The sequence below is a fragment of the Sinocyclocheilus anshuiensis genome, unplaced genomic scaffold, assembly GCF_001515605.1.
Source record: "Sinocyclocheilus anshuiensis isolate Anshui unplaced genomic scaffold, SAMN03320099.WGS_v1.1 scaffold1014, whole genome shotgun sequence".
Classification (NCBI taxonomy): Eukaryota; Metazoa; Chordata; class Actinopteri; order Cypriniformes; family Cyprinidae; genus Sinocyclocheilus; species Sinocyclocheilus anshuiensis.
This window is the reverse complement of record NW_015540943.1, coordinates 1,037,167-1,044,028: the sequence shown is the minus strand read 5'-3', so window position 1 is coordinate 1,044,028 and position 6,862 is coordinate 1,037,167. Positions and strand designations below refer to the sequence as shown.

Here is a 6,862-nt window from a genome sequence, read left to right as displayed (position 1 = left end):
GCTGATTTAAAATCCAACAATCAAATAATTCCTAGATTTATTTTCATAATTTTCACGACTCGCACATGCATGTGATGTCCCCAGTGCAGCAGGCAAGATTGGAATATGGAAAAGCTTACATTCAGCATAGAAATATTGCATTATATTGATTTTGTCAGGAAAAAAGATCTGAGCACTGTTGTGTAAGTTGTGGCTTTACTTTACTCTGGCATTACATCCCACCCACATCCCTCTGATCAGCATCTGGTACATTATATTACTATAATTAAAAATCTTTTTGGAAAATTAAATAGTTTCTTACAAGCTTATGTGATTTGATAAAACACACAATTAAATATAATCGTATATGGGCAACGGAGAAATTACAATTAGCTTCAAGCTACACATACTATAATTAAAAATCTTTTTGGAAAATTAAACAGTTTCTTACAAGCTTATGTGATTTGATAAAATACACAATGAAATATAATCGTATATGGGACTATCAATCACTAGAATTTTATGTGGAAGATACACAGTTACAACTTCTGTCGGGCGTGAAGAAAAAGTAATTAGTAGTGTAACTAATTACCGTTGCCAGAAAGTAATAAGTAAAGTAACAATATTACTTTTGAAATGAGTAACTAGTAATGAGTAATATATTACATTCTTTGAGTAACTAGCCCAACACTGTTAGACAGACATATAAATCATATATTTAAGACAAGTTTGAACATTTGAATTTATTTAGCTGGACTTTTGACTTTAAAAAAAGTTTAAATATACATACTTTACATGACAGCAGACAAATACTTTTGAACTTCAGAAATATGTTCAGATTTTTGGGCAAGGAAGATAAATAGAGTAATGGGATGATAGATCTATTCTATTTATCTGGAATGACACTTTGTGTGCCACCCCCTTCCCACAACACTCTTCAAGGGTGCAAAAAAAGGCATTAGGACTTTTCTCAGTCAGTCTATGCATAGGTGGGGATATTTTTTCTGGGACTATTTCTGCAGGTTACATTGTAACATAATTAGGTGGAGACAAGTCTTTATGAGTGAGTCATTGACTCATTCACTTAACCAATTTGTTCAAAACGGATTCATTCATGAATGAAACTCACTGAAACGTTCTTTCTATCTTTCTTTAAAGAGGTGGTTCAGTGGTTTTTTTCTAGGCTTGATTGTGTTTATGGGGTGCAGAAGAAGAAAAAAGTAGGATGGGATCTGATTGTGATTGGATGGTTAAAAAAATGAGCATTACATACCAGTGGATTGTGAAAGCCTAGTCCCTTCTTGAAAATCCATCGGCATCTGGGTGGAGGGTGGAGTTTTTGGTGGAGTTTTTGACAGTGATGTGGATAACGCTTCAGTGTAATGGTAATGCTTCTTTTAAAACTTGCAATTTGCTAGTGTACAAAAGTTATTTCTGGTTCACAATTTTGATTGAGTGGTTTGTATCAATCTGCGTTTGCACGTACAATTGAATTCCAATTGGAAGTTCTGTTTCTGCTCACTCAATTTGGGAAGGCTCTTTACTGTACCTCACATGAGAGCAGACAAATGCTTCTGAAATATATTGACTGATTGATTTTCCTTATTAGAGTCAATGTGAACAAGCTAAATATTACTTTCAGTTTCAAATAGTTCTGAACTTTAAAAAAAAACTTACATATTACTAAATTTACTTTATAAAAAAACTAAATAAAATATAATCACTTTTCCATTACATACAAAACTGAACTATTTTAATAGCTGAAACAGTAGTATAAGCTTTTTTTGGGAAAAGGGGGAAAAGACTGGCTAGGGCCTATATTTGAGACCCGTGCAGGGCTCTAATCCACTTCATCCAACACTGTTTTGTTCTCATCTGTGAGCATGCTCTTGATATATGTATTTTACCGTTTTGTTCCAAATGGTAACAAAATTTGTTACCATCTTGTTACAAATTTTGTAACACAACATGAAAGAAATCCATTATAACATGTACATGAAAATGTAGAAACATTGGACACAACTATGGAGCACCATTGTGCAACAGGAAGCATCACAACAAAATTCACTAAATCCGCCCCTGGTTAATCCAGCAGTATTTAACAGGAGTATGAAAAGGCCATATACATACCTCATTTGACAGGGTACAAATATTTTTGAACTTAAGAAATATTTTTGGAAGAGGGATACATTGACAGGATGAGAGATGTGAAAAAGGGGGAGAATATAAGGGAAAACAATGTAATTTTCTATTTAACTGGAATGAAACTTTGTGTTGTGCCCCCTTCCCTATTTCTGCAGGTTACATTTTATCATTGGGTGGCAACAAATGACTGTCTTTATGAGTGAGTCACTGAATTCACGAGTGAGTCATTCACTTAATCACTTCATACAAAACACTGATTTATTCCATTCACAAATGAAACTCATGATTATTAATAATCTTTATTTCTTTCTTTCTTTCTTTCTTTCTTTCTTTCTTTCTTTAAATAAAAGGATTTGTAATGTATTGCAAAATAAAACAGTAAAAGTAAACTCTTTTTGTTGTTGTTGTCTTTGGAGTATTTTTTTATAGTTTAATGTGTGTCCGATTAATATATTTTACCACTACACCCCCAACCCCTTAGGTTCTCATTCTGAGCGTGAGTTCAGCTCAGTTGTTAATATTTCATGTGCCCTTTGAAGCAAGGCAGTTAAGAGCACTCAGGATAATCAAGCTCAGCTGAAGATGAATTCTTGCTCTGTGCCACCTGCGACAGTAAAAGCTTCACACTGGAATTTAGGGTAAAGGGCAGAAAGCCTGTGTGAAGTCACACTGATGAAGTTTACATATTATCCTTTCTAAATAGTACACACAATTAGAGTTAGTAAGTTGAAAATAATGTGCTAAAGATACCCGGATGCTTTATTATTTCTGGTGGATTTTTGAAGTGTGTATCTGTGCATGCTTTTTTTGGCTGATAATACCCAAAATCCCTTGTGCAACAGAAAACATTTAGTTTCTTTAGAATTCTTTAGTGTAAAAAGTTGTGATGCCTTTTGAAATAACACATCAACTATAGCTATGCTAACATAAAGAGTATGTGATAGAGGTTTGTGGTATCAAGACACATTTAGATGTGATATAATGGCGTGTTATTAGATACTAAGCAATAATACATTGACTACCAACAACACAGGGCTCAAACTGACTGCTTTAATCACAATTAGGTCATTTGTGAAATATGCCTATGCTAACACCATAGCTTCAAGATATAAAGCAGTAGAGTATTCCAGTAGTAAAACATAATGTTTACTAAAAAAAAGAAAAAAAATATATATATGTTTTTATAATACTTATTTTTTACACTTCATAGCTAAACTTTTTTTTGTTTTTTTAAATATGTGTTAGTACATCCTATTATGAGAAAAGACAAGATATTATACAACAAAAATACAAAGAGAGAGAGCTTTTATTTTTACAGCTTCAATTTTTGTCCAGTGTCTCAAAACATAAAAATAAATACAGCTATGTCATAAGAAATCCAGTGTCTTTTGTGATAAGAAATTATTTCGAACACCTGCAAGTCTTTTTCACTGCTGCTTCTTTGGAATATGAACCGTGAACTGTCACTTAATTACTAAATAAAACACATTCATTTTCATTTCCTTGAGTCTATGGGGTTTTTCTTCACAGTTCAAACGTTATTAAACATCGCCACTGAATATTGTTAAAGTCGAACAGTATTTTTAATAGACTTTTAGTCTTGTGTTTTGGGACTACAGCACCATAGAAGCCCAAATTATTTACTAAGTACAAAACATTTTTGATTTAACCACATTGGATAAAAATAATCTTGCATCAAATGTTATTAAAACGCTTTTCAATATACAAATGGCCTTAAAATATTACAATTTCAAAACAACAACAAAAAATATACATCTACACAGTAATTACATGAGGAAGGTATTAGTTAAGAGACGGATCTCTTCTATGAAGACGGGCCGAGCCGGGCACTTGGTGAAAATTTCAGTTTCAATTTATGCTTCGTAACCAGAAAATGTCTCTACACAGTTCCAGCCTTGTGTGATCGTGTGCACAATTGCACAGTTTTAAGAAGCACTATTGGTAAAATGTACAAAATTACACAAAGTCTTATGTGTCTCTTCAAGTCCACCTGTCACTCGGTCAGAGCGTGCCATTCGGCATGCTGGGAGGGTTGTAGTCCCACATCTAGTGGTTTGGCACAGTTTCCGTAAATCCTCGCTGACCACGTCTTGCATATTTACATACATTCCCTTTTCTTTCCTTATCATTCGTTTAACAGGCAGATGTCTGCAGTAATACTATTCTCCAATGGAGCCTGGACCCCAGGGAGACACTGGAGAGCAATGTGCGCCTATAGGAAGGGTCTTTGGGTAATTCACCTTCACTTTCCACCTTCCTCCCACTGTCAAGGCTCCTCACGAGGGCAGAAGTTCCTCAGGTTTCCTGCTGGGTCAGATTGATGTTTCATTACTGCCGCTGTAGTGAGCAGAAAGGGAGAGAAAAGGAAGGAGGATACATGCGGGTTAGGAGGGTGTTCGGGAAGGAGTACAGGCCAAGTACAGCAGCCGCATGCCACATGAACAACAGGTGTAAAGAAGACATTCTTTGTTTTCGGCACACATGCTCCAGCAGACACAAAGAGCTGAACAGAATCAGAGTGCTCAGGTTTCAAAAACATGCAAAAATAAATGCCAGTTCATTTTAAAATGTGTTATTTTATCTTCTTTTTAAATATATAATGTAGAGATGTCCGGTACCACTACTTCGGTACCAAGTTGGGAAAAAAAGTAATAATACCCAGTCGCTGCGTAAAAAAATTATGATATTTACATTAGTAATTATTATTCTCCAGGAAGAGCAGTGAAATGTCATCTAAAATAAGCTTCTATATCTTTATACCAAGAATGATTTGTAGTTTTTTTTTTCAGTAGCACTTTACTACGGAGCCCCACACATGGCATGCAGGAAAAAAATTGTAGGCTATTTGTATACTATTTCGTTCCCGCGATTTATAAATTGTGTGCACGATTTACTAATTCATTCCCTCGATTTGCTAAGTCGTGCACACGATTTAAAAAAATCGAAAGAACGAATTAGTAAATTGTGCACACGATTTAGCAAATCGAGGGAACGAAATAGTAATCGTGTGCACGTTTTAGTACATCGAGGGAACGAATTAGTAAATCGAGGGAACGAAATAGTAATCGTGTGCATGTTTTAGTACATCGAGGGAACGAATTAGTAAATCGAGGGAACGAAATAGTAATCGAAATAGTAACCGTGTGCACGTTTTAGTACATCGAGGGAACGAATTAGTAAATTGAGGGAACGAAATAGTAATCATGTGCACGTTTTAGTACATCGATGGAACGAATTAGCAAATCGAGGGAACGAAGTAGCAATCGTGTGCACGTTTTAGTACATCGAGGGAACGAATTAGCAAATCGAGGGAACAAAATAGTAATCTTGTGCACGTTTTAGTACATCAAGTGAACGAATTAGTAAATCGTGCGCACAATTTATTTATTTTTTCTTGCATGTCATGTGTTGCATGGGCTCCGTACTTTACAATACTTTATTCACTTTTAAAACATTTCACCCATTTGTTTTTTGATGCATTATCCATATTGGTATTGAGAGTTGTGGAATTTCACTGATATTAGTATCAAATACCACATATTTGGTGTTGGGACAACCCTAATGCATTTTATAATCAATTACTAAATTCTAGGGATGCACCGATACTGAGCTCCTGTACTCGTACTTGAGCGCGCGGCGGCGCAGATGCGCGAGCTTGTCGAGTGAATACTTTCTCACAGACATCACTGGAAAGTTGATAGTTTGGTCGGATGTGTCAAAAACAAGTAAGTAAAACAATGCACAAGTTACTTAATGGTAGGGAGAGAGAGCGAGAAAGTAAAGTTAACCAACTAACATTATACATACTCTTTTGGTTTCTGTACCCAATATTTAAAACATTTACAAATGCAATAAAAATATCGGTATCGGTACTCGGTATCGGCAAGTACCAAAAATAAAAGTATCGGTATCGGGCGAGTACTGGAAAAAGTGGTATCGGTGCATCCCTACTAAATTCTACTACTAAAATAATTATTTTATTTTTGTAATAGTAAAGAAAGAAAGAAAGAAAGAAAGAAAGGGTTTGGATGCAGCAAAATGGGGTGTAGAAAAGCGTCTTACTCAGAGTCTGACTGGTTGCCGCCATTAACAGTTCCTGATCTCAGATTCAAGGCCATGCCGTTCTCCTGCTCTCGTGGTGGGACGGCCAGCTGATGAGGGGGCTTGATTAGGACGTTGTGGCCGTTGCCCCCATCATTAGAAGCTAAAGAAGGCACTCTGGAGGAGATGGTGGTTGGGTTGTAGTCCGATAACTTCTCCCTAAGTTTGTTTTTCATGTTTTTGTCTGTGAGTGGAGGAGGATATGTGATCTTATTCTTTAGAATACCTATGAAACGAAAGTACATGGGAATATTAGTATATATGTAATGTATAACACAGAGGCAACATAAAATCAAAATTTGACTGGTTGTTAATAAATATTAATGTTTTCTTAAAGAAAATGTTTGTTTATATTAAATTACATTTAAAACCCATACATTTTCTTTCACTTGACGTTCCTTTAAATAAAATTAACGTTAACTGAAATAAAATAAAATATATACATAAAAAAATATGAATTTCAGCTAGTTGCCAAGGTAACATTTCTAATTTTATTTTAACTTGAAGTAGTAAAATACCTAAAACTAAATAAACTAAAACTATTAAATAAAAAGTAATAAAAATATAGAATATATATATATATATATATATACACAGTGGTGTGAAAAAGTGTTGG

At 34.8% G+C, this 6,862-nt stretch overlaps 1 long non-coding RNA gene across 1 annotated transcript in view; it reads right to left on the bottom strand.

Annotated features, from left to right (window-relative positions):
• Positions 1 to 3,445: 3,445 nt before the first annotated feature.
• The window catches only part of LOC107689726 (uncharacterized), a 3,721-nt gene continuing 304 nt past the window's right edge, over positions 3,446 to 6,862 (bottom strand). Inside the window, exons 2-3 of the long non-coding RNA XR_001634365.1 lie at positions 6,208 to 6,472; positions 3,446 to 4,482 (exon numbers count right to left, since the gene is read on the bottom strand). This is a non-coding gene — a long non-coding RNA (uncharacterized LOC107689726). The remainder of the gene's footprint in view (positions 4,483 to 6,207; positions 6,473 to 6,862) is intronic.